Source organism: Dromiciops gliroides, chromosome 1, assembly GCF_019393635.1.
Source record: "Dromiciops gliroides isolate mDroGli1 chromosome 1, mDroGli1.pri, whole genome shotgun sequence".
NCBI classification, from domain to species: domain Eukaryota; kingdom Metazoa; phylum Chordata; class Mammalia; order Microbiotheria; family Microbiotheriidae; genus Dromiciops; species Dromiciops gliroides.
The window spans coordinates 214,241,171-214,259,418 of NC_057861.1; positions in this window are offsets into that span (position 1 = coordinate 214,241,171).

The window sequence follows — 18,248 nt, forward strand, 5'->3', positions numbered from 1 at the left end:
GGAGTTGGATTTGGACTCAGGTCTTCCTGAATCCCAGGCCAGATCCCCATTCAATGCATCATCCATCTGTCACAATGTAGAGAATAAAAAGACTATGGAAGGAAACTAGCAATTGGTAGGCTATGCAGAATTCAAATCCACTTAGAAACAGTGGGCTCACCAATAATCTAGTCAGGCAATTAATAGACATCAGTGGATTATGTATGCTGTTGCTAGCACCGTGTTGGAGGAGTACAAAAGGAATAAAGCAACATGACTTTTGTTACAAACAAGCTGGGGAAAATGCTCAGTTTAAAAGTGTCCCCTCAATGGAGTAAGCATAAAAGAGTGATGTAGAACAAGCAAATGCTAAAGGAGTTCAGAGTAAAATCTAATCACAGATGTGATTACAAATACAGGGGTTAATCATGGATAGTTTCCTAGAAGAGTCTTGCTTTTATAATCAGATTTTAAAAGAAGTACATGCCTATATTGGTATGGAAAAGAAGATCCAGGATTGTGAGAGCAAGAGGAAATAAGTAGTCTGTCCTAGAATTAAGGTTATGGACTTTTTCCTCTTTTTCCTCAGATCCTGTGGCAGTCTGTCATATCTTCCAACGTGTCAAAAACCAAGGCCAGGGGGGCAGCTAGATGGCGCAGTGGATAGAGCACCGGCCCTGTAGTCAGGAGTACCTGAGTTCAAATCTGGCCTCAGACACTTGATACTTACTAGCTGTGTGACCCTGGGCAAGTCCCTTAACCCCAATTTCCTCACTAAAATACCAAAAAAACAAAAACAAAAATAAAAAAAAAAACCTAAGGCCAGGGATCTTGGCGGGAGGAAGAAGAAGGAGCTACTTAAAGAGTTAGATGATTTAAAGGTGGTACTTTCCCAGTAGAGAGTGGCTAAGGTCACTGGAGGAGCTGCATCCAAGTTATCTAAGATCTGAGTTGTCTGAAAATCTATTGCCAATTCCTGACTGTTATCAACCAGGCACAGAAAGAGAAACTCAAGAAATTCTATAAGATCAAGAAATACAAGCCGTTGGACCTTCAGCCCAAGAAGATCTGTGCCATGTACTGCAGGCTTAATGAGGATGAGGAAAGCCTGAAAACCAAAAAAACAGCAGAGGAAGGAACACTTGTACCCTTTTTGGAAATTTGCTGTTAAGGCATAATTTGTTGAAGTGCTAAATAAAAAGACAAATGGTTATAACCTGAAAAGAAAAAAGGAAGAACAAAGAAAGAAAGAAAAAAAAGAAATAAGGTTGTGGGGAGAAACTAGTAAGTTATTCAGGGGGCAATTAATTTTATTAGAAGAGAAGAACTGAGGTCCATAAGATTGGATTTAGAACACTCAATTTCTAATCTTTACTCTGGCATTTACAAGACCTCTGACTTGGATGCTGGCATTTTCCCTCTCAGTGCCTCAGTCTATTCATCTGTAAAAATAAGGCTTTGGACTAGATGATCTCCAAAGTCCTCTAACTTTCTATCATCTGGGAAATACATAGGATAAGATTTCAGGGGGCAGCTAGGTGATTCAGTGGATAGAACCCTGGTCTTGAAGTCAGGACAAACTGAATTCCAATCTGTCATCAGATGCCTACTAGCTGGGTGACTCTGAGCAAGTCACTTAACCCTGTTTGCCTATTCAACATCATCTTGTTTTTTTGTTATTTGGTTATTTAAAAATAGAATGCCAAAATAAATTTTAAAAAAATTTTGAAGGGGAATAATAAAAAGTCGCTGAAAAATTTTGAGCCCGAAAATAATATGATAAAAATATTAGTTTAAGAATATTTTAATGAGCTATCTACAGGATGGATTATGATAGTAGAGATTAGAGGGTGGATTGTAAACTAGAAAACTATTTCCATAATCCAAAAGGGATATAGGAAAAGCCTGAACTAGTGTGGAACCTGAAGTCCAGGAACAGGGGGATATAAGGAATGATTTGGTTAAGGAGCTAGCTATGGCAACAAGTTGGAATTAGCAAAAAAGTACAAAAACAAAGTATACAAATAAAGTCAAAGCCATGGTTATGAGAGATTAGAAAGATGGTTATGATATTGATCACAGAATAACTGGGTTTCAGAGTTAGAGGGAACCTCATAGACCACCTAGTACAACTTATACCTAAACAAGAATCCTTTCTTCAATATATATGATGAGTGGACCTTTTCTTGGAGCCCTCTAGTCAAAAAGAACTCAGTCTCTCCTGAGAAAACATATTGCTTGGAATAGCTTTAATTATTAAAATATGATTTATCATAGAGTATAGGAACCATTCTTAGAACCAAGAAGACCTGTACCATAATAAATAAAAATAGTAATGATAATAACATTTACATGACCCTTTTGTGCCAAGAATTTTGCTAAGCACTTTTACAATTGTCATCTCATTTGATGCTGACAACAACCTTGGGAGATAGGTGCTATTATTACCCCGCCTTTTGACACAAGGGCAAACAGACAAACAGGGGTTAAATACTTTGCTCAGGGTCATACAGCTATTAAGTATCTGAGGTCAAATATAAAGTCAGGTTTTCCTGATTCCAAGTCCAGGGTTCTATCTGTTGTGTCACCTGGATGTCCCTATAGAATGGAGAATAGAAAAGAGAATATTTTGCTTGTAATCAAGAATTCCTGAATGCAAATCTAGTTTCAAGCATTTACTAGCTGTGTAAAGCTGGACAATTTGCTTAAGAGGGAGGAAGAAAAAGAAGAGGAGGAGGGAAAGGAGAAAAATGAAAAAGAGGAGGAGGAAGAAGAGGAGAAGGTGGAGGAGGAAGAGAAAGAAGAAAAAGAAAGAGAAAGAAGGAAAAGAAGGAAGGAAGGAGAAAAAGAAAGAAAGGAAGAAAGGAAGAAAGAAAGAAAGAAAGAAAGAAAGAAAGAAAGAAAGAAAGAAAGAAAGAAAGAAAGAAAGAAAGAAAAGAAAGATCAAGTTTTGCAAAGTTCTTTACAAATATTATTTCCTTTTATCCTTCCAACAGAACAGAGAGGTAAGTGCTACTATTATTCTAATTTTATAAGAGACATGAGGCAGATAGAGATAAAGTGATATGCCCAGAATTCCACAATGAGTTATTATCTCAGGCAAGCTATTCCAGACTCCAGCTTCAATGCTGTATCCACTGTACCAACTAGCTGCCTCAGAGAAAATGACTCAATTTGGTTTTTTTGTTTGTTTGTTTGTTTGTTTGTTTGTTTTGTTTTTTGTTTTTTTAGTGAGGCAATTGGGGTTAAGTGACTTTCCCAGGGTCACACAGCTAGTAAGTGTTAAGTGTCTGAGGCCGGATTTGAACTCAGGTACTCCTGAATCCAGGGCCGGTGCTTTATCCACTGCGCCACCTAGCCGCTCCCTCAATTTGTTTTTAAGTTAAATCTATTAATAATCAATTAATAATATAATTGTTTTATAGGCCTACCAATTAAAAAAAATCTCATCTGTAAATAAAATAAAGAGATCATATTATGAATCACTTGACCAATCTATACAGAGAAATTTTCATTTTATTTTAAAGACCTTGATATTTCTGTATATGGGAGTATAAAAACAAACTTATTTGCCATGGCTAGATTACACACACACACACACACACACACGTATGTGTGCATACACACATATGCCAGATTATGTGTGTGTATATATACATATTATATGTGTGCATATATATTTTATATAACTATTGCTTTAATTCATTAATGGCTAACATTTTTAGCACCTACTATATATTAAAAATGATTATCTCATATCATTCTCACAGTAATACTTTGAGGTAGTTGCTATTATGACCCTCATTTTGCAGATGACACTGAGAAAGTGACTAAGGCAAGACCATATAGCTAATGAGTATCTGAGGCTGGATTTGAACTCAGGTCTTCTTGACTCAAGGCTTGTACTCTATCCACTGTGCCATCTAGCTGTTATTATGTTCAGCTAAGTGTTCTCTTACTGTCTCCCTGCTAATCAGTTGCAACTCCCTATTAGTAATTTTTGTTCTATCCTTTCAAGTCCAAAATCATCCTGTTTGGCAAATAGAACAAAAGAAAAATAAGAGTTGAAGAGTCCTGCCCCTTCTTCATCACCCATTATTATCACCCTTTATATCACATAATATGGAAATTAGGAAGGCATATCTAATAATATATCCTAAATGAAAAAGATTACTTTTGATGATAACTTGTACTACACTACTTTTTTTGCTCTTTTCATAGTCAACCTTCCTTTATTTTTTATTCCCTTCTACCACCCTCATAATAAACCCAATCCACTAGTTGGATTATTCTGACTCTTTTTTGGGTCTAACCCTGACCAATCACATTATATTACAGGTGAAATTACCATTTTCATTTTATAAGAACAACCATATCCAGAACAAATTTTCTTTCTCTTCTGGCCAAGTTTCAATATGTTTTCACTTACATTGCAAAATTGTGAATTCTGTTAGTAAGTTAAAGTAGTAGCAACAAGAACAACAACAATAATGGTACACTTTACATTCAGCTTTTAAAATTTCTATACAAATATTTTCTCATTTATTAATAACAGTGCTCTCAAGTACTGAAAACAGTCTGCTTATTGTAGAGATGAGAAAATAGAGTCAAAGATTTAAGATAACTCACTCAAGGTTACTACAACAACTAAGTGACACGGCATTCAAATGCAAGCTATTCTGACTCCAGATCTAGGACTACTATATACAGTGCCCTTCTATCTAGTACTGGATGATTCACTTAGCTTTTGTAAGCCTCAGTTTCATCACATGTAAAATGTTTACGTTGGATTAACTAGCTAATCTCTAAATTCCCTTTGAGCTTTAAATCTATGATCCAGAAAATAAAGTATAGCACAAAGTGAAAGAACGGTTGAGCATATACTTCACACAGGATGAACATGAAGCCCTTGAAATAGTTTACCTAGTTTTATATTGCCTCTGAAACAGTTACTACAGTGAATGGTAATATTCAATAACAAACTTAAGACTGATCATAGGTAAGATACTGATGTGAAAATGGAGAATGAAATGTTTATAGAAGCAATAAAATACTTTATACCAATAATTAAAGTATGAAAGTGGCATGTAAAAATTGGTGCACAAACATATTTAGTTATTAGTTTCTCTGTATAATTGGATGGGTATCAGTGGGTATTGGTGATAGAATGCTCTGGGGAAATAATATCTGAAAACAAGAAGGTATTGCATTATTTTTTACACTCTGATAAATATTTAACCTCAATTCCCAATATATAATCCAAAAGTAATCAGTGTCATATGTGTTGTAGACATCAGAGGCCAACATATGAAATTATTTTGCATAGGTTATATGATTAGCATAAGACTATAATACCTTCTGTACATTCATTACTGAAAATTATTTTGTACTATTGAACTACTTATCTGTGTACAAGTAACTTTGCTGATTCAACAGTCTGATTGTATACTATCTTTACCATCATCACCATCACTAGTTAACATGTATATATTACTTTAATGTTTGCATAGTACTCAGCATGCATATTTATGTATACATGCATATACACACAGACACATACATGCACATGTACATGTGCATTTGCCACTGTAGTCTCAAGGTTGTTTTTTTCCCCTGCTGTCTAGGCTATATGTAGCACATACACAGATACATACATGCATACATACATGCATACATACATACATACATACATACATACATATATGCATTCTCAGTGTGCATATATGCTATACACCTGTATATATGTTTAGCCTCTATGTATTTATCTATATATACACATATATGTCAGTATACACATACAAAGAGAGGCTCTATATAGGCTATATATGTATGTATATACATATATTCATATGCATATATAGCAAATACATAGGATAAACCATATTATGTATATTTATATTTGCACTGTGTATATATGTGTATATATATGCACATGATAGATAGATAGATAGATAGATAGATAGATAGATAGATAGATAGATAGATAGATAGATAGATAGATAGATAGATAGATGTGTGTTATATACTCTTTAGAGATATATATCTTTTGCGGTTTAGGATAAGTATCTATGTATGTATGTATGTAGCCTAGACAGAAGGGGAAAAAATCATTGAAACTACAATGGCAAACATCTAAAAAACAAAAAGAAACAATAACTGCTTGGAAATAAATAAGTGAAGGACAATATGGAAAAAGAAAAGGAAAAAAGCAATAATGCTAAAAACAAATATGTGGGTGTCCTTGTCATACAACCAAGAAGTCAGAAGCCTAGATATTTCCTCCTATCCTTATAAACTGAATAAACCTTTGCAAAATAGGAATTATACAAGAAAGAAAAGCAGTTTCAGTTGTCTCCACCATTTAGGATACAAAAAATCAAATGGGGTAACACTTCAATGAATCATCATCAGAGAAGGCTAATCCCTATCCCCTAAAGAGCTCACTCAGTTCCTCTCCCATTGCCCACCACACTATGCTGGTTATAGCATATAGATGGATTTGCAACAGAACTCAACTCTAATCCTATATCCCCCTAATTAATGTAAAAACACAAAACTCAGAAACTTGTTCAGGTTGGTACAGCAGTGCAAAAGTTCTCTGTCCTCCAATAGATCTCCCCCAGACAATAGAGGTTCAGAGAAAACTAGACAAGGTCATATGTATGCATATATTTGCATGCATGCATGTGTGTGTTTGTGTGTATGATACTTCACTAAGCCTGAGGAAAAGAGCCTACCATCGTCCCAAAATCCATTCTATCTCACCATGAATTCATTTGGTACTAAGGCTGTGAAAAGCTGAATTGCCCAGTGTAGGGGTATGATTTGAGTTCCAGGTCCCAGGGGAAAAGATTTATTTGTTGGTTTCCATTTTTTTAAAAGACGTGTGTTCCGTTCATTAATCACCTTTTCTATTTTGTTCATATATGGCATACAGATATGAGTTTTAAACTGGAATATGCTTTAGCAACATACTGGAAAGTTTAATATTTGGTTTCATTATTAACATTTTCTTTCACATAATTATTATTTGTTTGTATGATTTGTTATTTGACTCACTCATTATTTAAATTTTTAATGTTGTCTCTACATAATTCGGTCTTTTTTGGTGGTCCCTAAATTGATTCCTATTACATTGCTTTAATGTCAACAAAGTGTTCACTATTTTTTTCTATTTGCATTTGTTTATAATGTATCTATGTGCTAATGCATGATCAAATTTTCTACAAGTTCTATGCAGAGCTAGATGTTTCTACAAGTTCTATGCAGATGCTTTTCATGGATTTATGGGAGAATTCTATTACATTTTTAAAGAAATAATTATTGGGGCAGCTAGGTGGCGCAGTGGATAAAGCACCGGCCCTGGATTCAGGAGTACCTGAGTTCAAATCCGGCCTCAGACACTTGACACTAGCTGTGTGACCCTGGGCAAGTCACTTAACCCTCTCTGCCCTGCAAAAACCAAACAAACAAACAAACAAAAAAGAAATAATTATTGCTCATATTATACAAATTATTCTCAGAAAATTGTAAGCCATCCTATAGATTCCTTCTATGATACAGTTATGGACCTCATACATAAATAAATGGAAAATAAAAACCAGAAGGGCTATAGAAAATATCATTAATGAATCTAATTTCAAAAACTTAAAATAAAATTGTAACAAATATAGTAATTCTTCTAATAAATTAATCATTATGACCCCATCTGATGTATACCAGACTTTCAAGGATGATTCAACAGTAGGTACACAATCAATATAATTAAGCATATTAAAATTAAAAAGATGTAAAACCATATGATTATTTTAATATATGAATAAAATATTTTGGCAAAGTACATAATTTATTTATGCTAAAATGAGTACAAAGTCATAGAGGTACATTTTATAATATCATAAAAATTTGTATATAAAACTGAAAGTAATCAAGTGCAGTGGTGATACACAATGATCGAACCATAGTAGCTACTTAATAAATAGTTATTAATTGACTGGCACGAGAACCTTTTATTCTAGAAAAGGTAAAAAGATAAGAGAAAGAAATTTAAAATGTAAACAGGTAAAAAATCTATTCATATCTGATGACAGTATGATTGTTTCTAAAATTTTAGTGAACCAGTAAAGAAAGTAATTGAAGAAATTAATAGCTTCAAGAAAGTTGTAGCTACAATATAACCTCTGAAAAATCAATAGAATTTATAGACAAAATATGAAAATTCAAAAGGCAATACTGAAAAGAAAAAATCATATTAAATAATTATTTAATATCTAAAACTTCTGAGAATTATCATACCAAATTACAAAAATAGTTGCATTAATAATTCATTAATAAATAACAAACTTAAATAGCTGGAAGAATGTTGATTTTTCATGGCCAGGTTATATCAATATAATTTTTAAACATTTCCATATGGGCCATGTTATGAAAACAAAACAAAACAAAACAAACAAAACTTGGTAGTATAATGAATAGAATTCTAGACCCATGGTCAGGAAGACTCATATTCCTGAGTTCAAATATGGACAATTATTAGTTGTGTGATCCTGTAAAATGAGCTGGAAAAGGAAATAGAAAAGCTCTCAAGTATCTTTACCAAGAAAACCACAACTAGAGTCACAGAGTCAGACATGAATAAAGTGATTGAACAAAAGGTTTCTGTCAAACTGATTTCCAATTTCCTCAGCAATTTTTGACAAATAGTGAATTCTTGTTAGAAAATATTGGCTTTTGGCTTTGTCAAGCAAGAGATTACTATAGTCATTTACTACTGTGTATAATATGGTTAATCTATTCCACTGATACAACACCCTGTTCCTTAGCCAGGAGCAGATTCTTTTAATTACCACTTTGTAGTAGTTAGTATTACAGTTTGAGATCTGATACAGCTAGGCTATCTTCCTTTACATTTTTTATTGATTACTTTGATATTCTTGACCTCTTGCTCTTCTACATGAGTTTTCTTATTATTTTTCAGTTAGGTAAAATCTTTCTGATAATTTGATTGATATGGCATTGAATAAGTAAATTAATTTAGATATAATTGTCATTTTTATTATAGTTGTTTGACCTAGTCAAGAGCAATTAATGTTTCTCCAGTTGTTTAAATCTGCTTTTGTATGAAAAGTGTTTTGTAATGATGTTCATATAGTTCCTGAGTATGTGTAGGCAGTTAAACTCTGAAGTATTTTGTATTTAATATACAGAAATGCTGATTATTTGTTTGGGTTTGTTTATATCTTGCGATTTGTTGAAATTGTTAATTATTTCAACTAGTTTTTTTTGTGTGTGTTTTTTTTTAGCTGATTCTCTAGGATCCTTTATGTGTACTATCATATCATTTGAAAAGAGTTGTAATTTACACTATTCACTATCTATTCTTGTTCTGTCAATTTCTTCTTGTTGTATTACTGGTATAGTTAGCATTTCTGGCACAATATTGAATAACACTGGTGATAATGGTCACCCTAGCTTCATCCATAATCTTATTGACAAGTCTTTTATCTTATCCCCATTACAGATAATGCTTGCTGATGCTTTTAGAGAGATATGACTTATTATTTTAAGGAAAGTTCCATCTATTCCTATACTTTCTACTGTTTTAATAGGAATGAGTGTTGTATTTTGTCAAAAGCTTCTTATGTATCTATTGAAATAATCATATTACTTTTGTGGTTTTGTGATTGATCATCAAGATATTTTTTTTTAAATCACAGTACTACAAAAGTTAAACATTTAACCTGTGTCAATTATATTATGAAAATGATACTTATAGGCATCAATAAAACAAGTTTTATTTGGAAAAAAAATTAAAATGGAGTGTGACTGGATTTTATGAACAGAAGTAGGGATCACAAAGCAGCAATAATAAGACCTGTAAGGTATTGTTTGAAAAATAAAGAAGTAGTTTAATGGAAGACACAAAACAAAGGTGAATAAGAAACAATAGAATACATTCTTCCTGTGATAAACTAGAAAGCATAAAATAGGAATGCTTTCCCTCTTTGATTAAAAGAAAGAATTATGGGGAATATGGAAAGTGATATGAAAGAAATTAATTTAGGGCCAGCACCATATAAACCATACTACACACAAATTCTAACATGATATTAATATTAAATATCATACCATAAAAATAACTAGAAGCATATCATATAACTCTTCATGCAAAGGGAAAGATGTTTTCTTAATTAAACAAGAGTTAGATTCAATTACAAAAGATGAAACTGAGAAGCTTTTGCACAATTTATTTTTAGGTTATATATGTATAATCATGTTAAAAATATTTTCACATTAGTCATTTTGTGAAAGAATAATCAGAACAAAATGAAAAAAACACAAGAAAGAAAACAACAACAACAAATAAAGTGAAAATAGTAGGCTTCACTCTGCATTCAGACTCCATATTTCTTTTTCTGTATGTGGAGAGCATTTCCAATCATGAGTATTTTGGAATTGTTGTGGATCACTGTATTACTGAGAAAAGCTATCATAGTTGATCATCACATAATGTTGCTGTCACTGCTGCTCATATAAAATTAATGCATCTTGGATAAGAAGAGAAACCATCAAATGATAAAAAATTAAATTAAATATGAAATTTCTCTGACAAAAGTTGAGTTTCCCCAGTAAATTCATGACTAATGAAATAGATAGATGTTGATGATGCAAAGTTGTTCCCCAACAGATAAGCATTCAAAGGATACAGAATTCTCAAAAGAAAAATTTTAATTATAAACAGCCATATGAAAGAATGTCTAAAATTATTAGTTCTGTAAGTTATCCCAGATAACCCAAGAAAAAATGATGACTAAGCAGAATTGTCTAAGTTGGGAAATTAGGAAAAACTGTCATTATAATATTTCACTAGTACATATTGACTTTAACAAGCATGCACATATTATGTATATAAGAAATATACATATATATGTTTACATATTTAAATATGCACAGAATGCAAATATGTATGTACATAAAAACACAGATTAAATACTATAATAGTATCAATACACTTGTAAGTAGGGGGAAATATGGCCAGTCTATATGGGCCTTCTGCTTAGTTAACTAAATTCTCAATATTAATTATTTGGACAGCAGCACATCCTTATATTGAATCCCATAAAAATTATTCACCAAAATTTCCCTGCCCTGATAGTGAGATTATTTCTCTGAAAAATCAGTGAGTTTATTATTGTTCTCTAAAAATTAAAATGTTCAGCTTTTATTAGAAGCTAATGCTATCAAGATATGAGATACAAAATGACGAATATGGTGTTTTGCATAATTATACATGCAAAACCCATTATCTGATTGCTTTATGCCTCAGGGAGGGAGTAGGAAAGGGATGGAAGGAGGGATAAAAATTGTAACTTAAAACTATAAATAAATATGTTTATGAGAGTAAAAAATTTAAAAAGATATAAGGGATGTACCTATAGGATGATTAAATGATTAAAAAAAAACTACTCTAATGGCAGACAATATAAAATATTTGGGAGTCTAGTTGCCAAGACAAACCCAGGAACTCTATGAACATAATGACAAAACACTTTTCACACAAATCAAATCAGATCTAAATAATTGGAAAGATATCAATTGCTCATGGATAGGCCAAGCTAATATAATAAAAATGACAATTCTACCTAATTTAATTTACCTATTCAGTGCCATACCAATCAGACTACCTAAAATTTATTTTATAGAGCTAGAAAAAATGATAATAAAATTCATCTGGAAAAACAAAAGGTCAAGAATATCAAGGGAACTCATGAAGGAAAAAATGCACAGGAAGGTGGGTTAGCTGTATCAAATCTGAAGCTCTACAAACTATTTGGTACTGGCTAAGAAATAGAGTGGAGGATCAATGGAATAGTCTAGGCAAAGGAGACACAGTAGTAAATGACTTTAGTAATGTACTGTTTGATAAACCCAAAGACTCTAGCTTCTGGGATAGGAAGTCATTATTTGACAAAAACTGTTGGGAAAACTGGAAGATAGTATGGCAGAAATTAGCCATAGACCAATATCTGACACCTTATACTAAAATAAGATTAAAATGGGTACATAATTTAGACATAAAAGGTGATACCATAGGTAAATTAGGAGAGGAAGGAATAGTCTACCTTTCAGATCCTTGGGAAGGAGAACAGTTTATGATCAAACAAGAGATAGAGAATATTATGAAATGTAAAATGGATGATTTTGATTACATTAAATTTAAAAAGTTTTTGTACAAACAGAAGCAATGCATCCAAAATTAGAAGAAATGAGGAAAGCTGGGAAAAAATTTTTATGGCCAGTACTTCTGATAAAGGCCTCATTTCTAAAATATGTAGGAAACTGGGGCTAAAATTCTAGCTAGTTTGTCTAAATTATCTAATGAGTGGTTGCCAATAAATTATAAGCTTTATCAAGACTTAGACGTTTAAGCATTTATTAAAGAGAATAAGAATTTGGTAAAGAGAGAGAGAAAGGCCTAGATTTATATATCTACTAAAGGGAGAGTGCATTTCTAGCTCCCTTCTCCACCTGAGTCCTGAGGAAAGAGATCAAGAGAGCCAGCCTCACCCCTTCTTCCTCCCACAAGCAAATGTCCCTTCCTGACGCCAAAGAAAAGCTGCATGGCCTTGCCGTCAGAGAACTTCTCCTCATGGTGGAGCTTTCCTACAGTAGGTCTCCAGCAGGTGGTGTCATTCCAATCATTACAGTCCCCTCTTTGTTTCAAGAAACAAGGGGTGTTTCCTTGATGAAACAGTCAAAAATGACAGAATATAATACCCTATGCTAGCAAACAATATGGTAATATCAATATAAAAAGGGGAGAGAGGAAAGTTTTGTCCAGAGGGGCAGTCCCTCATGAACACAACACTTTGACACTGGCCTGCAGAGGGAGGGCCTCTGCAGAGAGTACATGTTACAGATGGTGTATATAATAACAGAAGGAAAAAAGAAAAACAACAAAACAAAACTTTTCATTTAAAGTCTCTGAAAGTCTTTTCTCAGATGTCCTTTGTGTGTAGACATGTAACGGAAGTCTTTTCAGGGGTTGATGTGTAGATGCTGGTAATCAGCCAGGAAAATTTCCTACAAAATTGAGCTTAACACAACTTTAAAATAGCTTTGTCAATAATCAAATCAAACAATGAAAGTCCTTAAAAATATGTCAAAGGGAATTCAGAATCTTAGTTGTTACACATGAAGCATATAATAAAACAAAAATTGAAATATTCTTTAAAATTAATATTACTATAGTCCCCCCTTGTGGAGGGTAAATTGAGAGCACAATTGCTGTGATATTAATTTTAAAAAATAATTTTCATCTTTGTTTCATCACTTTTTGCATCATTTGCCTAATTATCCTCATGCCATTATGAGAAGTTAAAAAATCTAATATAATTGGTAATAGGTGTCAAGGCCAAATCCAATTATTAATCATGACACCTGAGATAATTATGGGGGTTACCGTAAAAGAACAGAGAAATGATGGGATATGAGCATTCCCACACTTGAGCAATATATATTGCTCATGCAGTATGCCAGGCTTAAAATAGGTGGATGAGATATACGTCCATGCCACCAAACATACTGGAGGAAACTGAGTCAGACTTAATCAGATGAATAGGATTGCAAATGGCATCAGGCATATAGGAGGGGGCATAGAAGTCAGGTGTAGAATGAGATGGATGGGATGAAAACTTCTAGCTTCTAGTACAATATTGTGGGAAAAATTAAACCAAGAGAAACCAACCTCAACATTTGTCAAAAGCCTTTCCCTTGGCCATACCTTGACTTCATGCGTGTCTCCCCTCATGTGACAGTTCAATGTCTGCTCTTTCATTTATTCTTCTTGTGATTGGATGGCATCTTGGACAACTGACATCTGATAACTCAGAATGAAGGCAATTAATGTCTTATATGATAAGTTCCCATAATCCAAATCTCATATGGATTTAAAAATTGAGGATAATAAATGATTGCAAAAAATGGGAATGTACCTTGACTCAGAATACAATATACAATTATGCAATAATTTCAAATAATACCTTTTTTTTTACTAAGTGTACAATTACTTTTGTGAAAAGTCGGAACATTTTTAAATACAAGTTAAAACACAACACAATCTTAAAAAAACTTTTTTTGAAAAAAGAAAACTTTTACAAATGTTCCCCTCTTTTTTTGAATATGCTTATCAAAAATCATACTTCTAGTATTAATTTATACTTGCCATGGCAACGAATTTGCCAGGGAAATGCTTTATAGAGTTCAATCAAATAATTGTTTGAGAGAAAAAAAATAACAAACACAAACAACTCAGAATATGGGAACACAATACTCCCAGAATTAACATTGTATTATGAAATCAAAATCATCTTGCATTGTTTCAGAATTAGATAGATGAATGAATAGAAGAAAATACACATGGAAGACAATGAAATTCAAACTAGGGAATTCTAAATGAATATGAACTTAATTTAAATAAGAGTATTACAAAATATAAACTTGATCACATGACTATAAAAGCTTTTACAAATATTCTCTCTCCTTTAAAAAAAACCTAAGAAATAAAACACAACTGCAAAAGCATGAAAATCTCTATGAAAATAAACCCATACTGTTCATTTCAAAATGTAGATGTAATAGCATAGAAATCCTATGTAACCTCTGAACTGACATTATTTTTTTGATTCTTTTGATTCTGATAACTAAAATCCCCAATACTCATATTAATACCTTGCTGCTTAATTCTACATTTCTGTAAAATATGTCTTCTTGAAATATAATGATGATTGCCATGTTTATTCAGCTTAAGTTTAGAATTTAGTGAAAAGAAAGAGAAAGGCCTAGATTCATCTATCTATTAAAGGGAGAGCACATTTCTAGCTCCCTTCTCCACCCGATTCCTGAGGAAAGAGATCAAGAGCCAGCTTTACCCCTCTTCCTCCCACAAGCAAACATCCTTTCCCGACGCCAAAGAAAAGCTGTATGACCTTGCCCTCAAAGGCCTTCTCCTCATGGTTGAGCTTTCCTACAGTAAGTCTCCAGCAAGTGGCGTCATTCCAATCATTACAGAATTAAATCAAATTTATAAGAATCCAAATCATTCCCCAATTGAGAAATGGTCAAAGGATATGAACAGGCAGTTTTCTGATGAAGAAATCAAAGCTATCTATTGCCATATGAAAAAATGCTCTAAATCACTATTGATTAGAGAGATGCAAATCAAAACAACCCTGAGGTACCACCTGACACCTATCAGATTGGCTAATATGACAAAAAAGGCAAATAATAAATGTTGGAGAAGCTGTGGAAAAATTGGAACACTAATGCATTGCTGGTGGAGTTGTGAATTGATCCAACCATTCTGGAGAACAATTGGGAAATTATGCCCAAAAGGGCTATAAAGCTGTGCATACCCTTTCACCCAGCCATGCCACTTTTGGGTCTTTTTCCCAAAGAGATCATAAAAATGGGAAAAAGGACTCACATGTACAAAAATATTTATTGCTTCTTTTTTGTGGTGGCAAGGAATTAGAAATTGAGGGGTTGTCCATCAATTGGGGAATGGCTGAACAAGTTGTGGTATATGAATGTAATGGAATTCTATTGTGCTGTAAGAAACGATTTGCAGAAGGAGTTGAGAGAAACCTGGAAGGACTTGCATGAACTGATAATAAGTGAGATGAGCAGAACCAGAATAACATTGTACAAAGTATCATCAACCTTATGTGTTGATCAACTGTGATAGACTTGATTCTTGTCAGCGATACAATGGTACAAGACAGTTCCAAAGACTCATGATGGAAAAGGCTCTCCGAATCCCGAAAAAAAAAAGAAATGTGGAATATGGATGCAGATTGAACCATACTATTTCTTTTTTGATGTTTTTCCTTTTTTGCTCTGATTCTTCTCTTATAACATGACTAATGCAGAAATATGTTTAATGTTATTGTACATTTATAACCTATATCAGATTACTTGCTATCTTGGGGAGGTGGGGAGGGAGTGGAGGGAGGGAAAAAATTTGAAACAAGAAATCTTATAAAAACAAATGTTGAAAACTATCTCTATATGTAACTGGAAAATAATAAAATGCTTTTATAATTAAAAAACTACACCAAGAACATACAACTGTTCAACTAATATATTTTATTTATCAATGTTTTCATTAATCTATTAATTCTTTTTGTGTATGTTTACCTATTCATTTATTTATTCATTTGTTTGTTTCTTTGTTTTATACTCAAACCTATAATGAGGTACCATGATACACTAGATATAGTGTCAGTAGATATAGGGTAATTATAACCAGTTTTAAATTTTGCATCTTCAAAACTGCTTATGGCTTATAAAGATATATCTTAGTATTATCTGTGTTTTAACTTAGTCAAGTTGTGGCTTCAATTTCTTATCTGTAAACTTAGGGGGTTAAACTAGATGGCCTCTAAGTTCCTTTCTGGCTCTTAATCTGTGCTCCTATTTTTTCTTTTTTCTTTTTTTTCAGGGAGGGAGGCAATGAGAGTTAAGTGACTTGCCAGCCTCTCACAGTTAGTAAGTGTAAAGTGTCTGAAGCCTGATTTGAACTCAGATACTCCTGAATCCAGAGCTGGTGCTTTATCCACTGTGCCACCTAGCTGCCCTTCCTATTATTTCTTTAATGGAGTAAATTAATAGTTTAGAAATTCCTACCAGTAAAGATCACCAACTTGTTATATTCTTAATGTGCCACTAGTTTACATGATAAAAAGTAAATGGATAGGGGGCAGCTAGATGGTACAGTGGTAAAGCACCAGCCCTGGAGTCAGGAGTACCTGAGTTCAAATCCAGCCTCAGACACTTGACACTTACTAGCTGTGTGACCCTGGGCAAATCACTTAACCCTCATTGCCCTGCAAAAACACAAACACACACACACAGAAAAAAAATTAAATGGATAAATAGGTGGATAAATAGATATCACTATGTATTCGTAATTTAGGTTAATGAACTCACTTTTTAATTTCTTGAACTTTTGCTTCATGCTAACAATCTAATAGTTATTAGCTTTAAATTTTTTGAAGTATTGCATGCTTTATCCCCTTTGATCTTCACAATAGCCTTCAGAAGTATAATTATTCCCTTTTGCAGATAAGAAAATGAAGTTTCAGGGAGATTAAATTCCTTACCAGTGGTTACACGACAATAAGCATTGGATATGAAATTTGAAGCAAGACTTCTCTTGCCTACCAGTCTAGCACTCTTAATCCAAAAGGGGACTATCTTTCCAAGCATTTCTTAGACAAAATAAATAATGTCTAGACCAAACCAAACTAAACAAAAAGTCACTGTACCCAAAGAGTATAAATTGCACCATTTTTTAATAATCAAATACTCTTCCCTATAATTTCATCTCCTATTAGCTCAGCAGATGTATAGTTGTTCCTTTGTGTTATTGATAGGAAAATTCTTTTGCTAAATCTCTATTGCAAAAGGATTGGTTCAATCTACTTTTAAATTTTCTCTATCTCTTTTTGGTGAGATGATATTCAATTCTGTCCCCACACAGCTTATGAGTATTAACGAAATAAGAAGAATAATCTCCAAATGAAGAACTGAGATAACTCTATTAGGCTTTAAAAAGAATTGCATGTCTGACAAAACGTGATGTATCCCTTAATCTTAAACCAGTAAATCCTTAATGTGCTTAGGTATGAGAATAGTTCATATGAAACCTTTTTTTTTTTTTTTTTGCAACAATTTTCAGTTACTCATCAGCAGGAAGAGAAGGATGAAGGAAAATGAAATTTTTGCCTCCTCAATAAATAAAACTAATTTTTTCTGGGCTGCTTATAGCTTATAAAGATATATCACATTATGACTGAAGTTCAAAGCATATAGAAATGGGAATATGGAAAGAAATATTATCATCTATTAGCACATTGCTTTAGAAAACCTGAAGGAATTCTTCCAGCCATGCTAAATGGTGTTAGGTTCAGCAACTTATCAAAGTCTTCTTAAAACCACACAGATACTATGAAGATTAACCCACAGCATTATCACTCAGGATTTAAAATAGTGTGAGAGAATAATTTTCAGAAATTAAAAAAACATATCTTTCAAATACCATAATCCTTGGTTTCTTCTCTTTCTTAAAAGTGGTTTCTGTCATGTCCTTCTGGCTAGGAAGGTATCCACACCTCTCGCAAGGACAGCAGTCGATTTAGTTGGGGAGGAAGTGAACACCAATAGCTCCCTATGTTAAAGCTTCCAAGCCAAATAATCTAATAATCAAA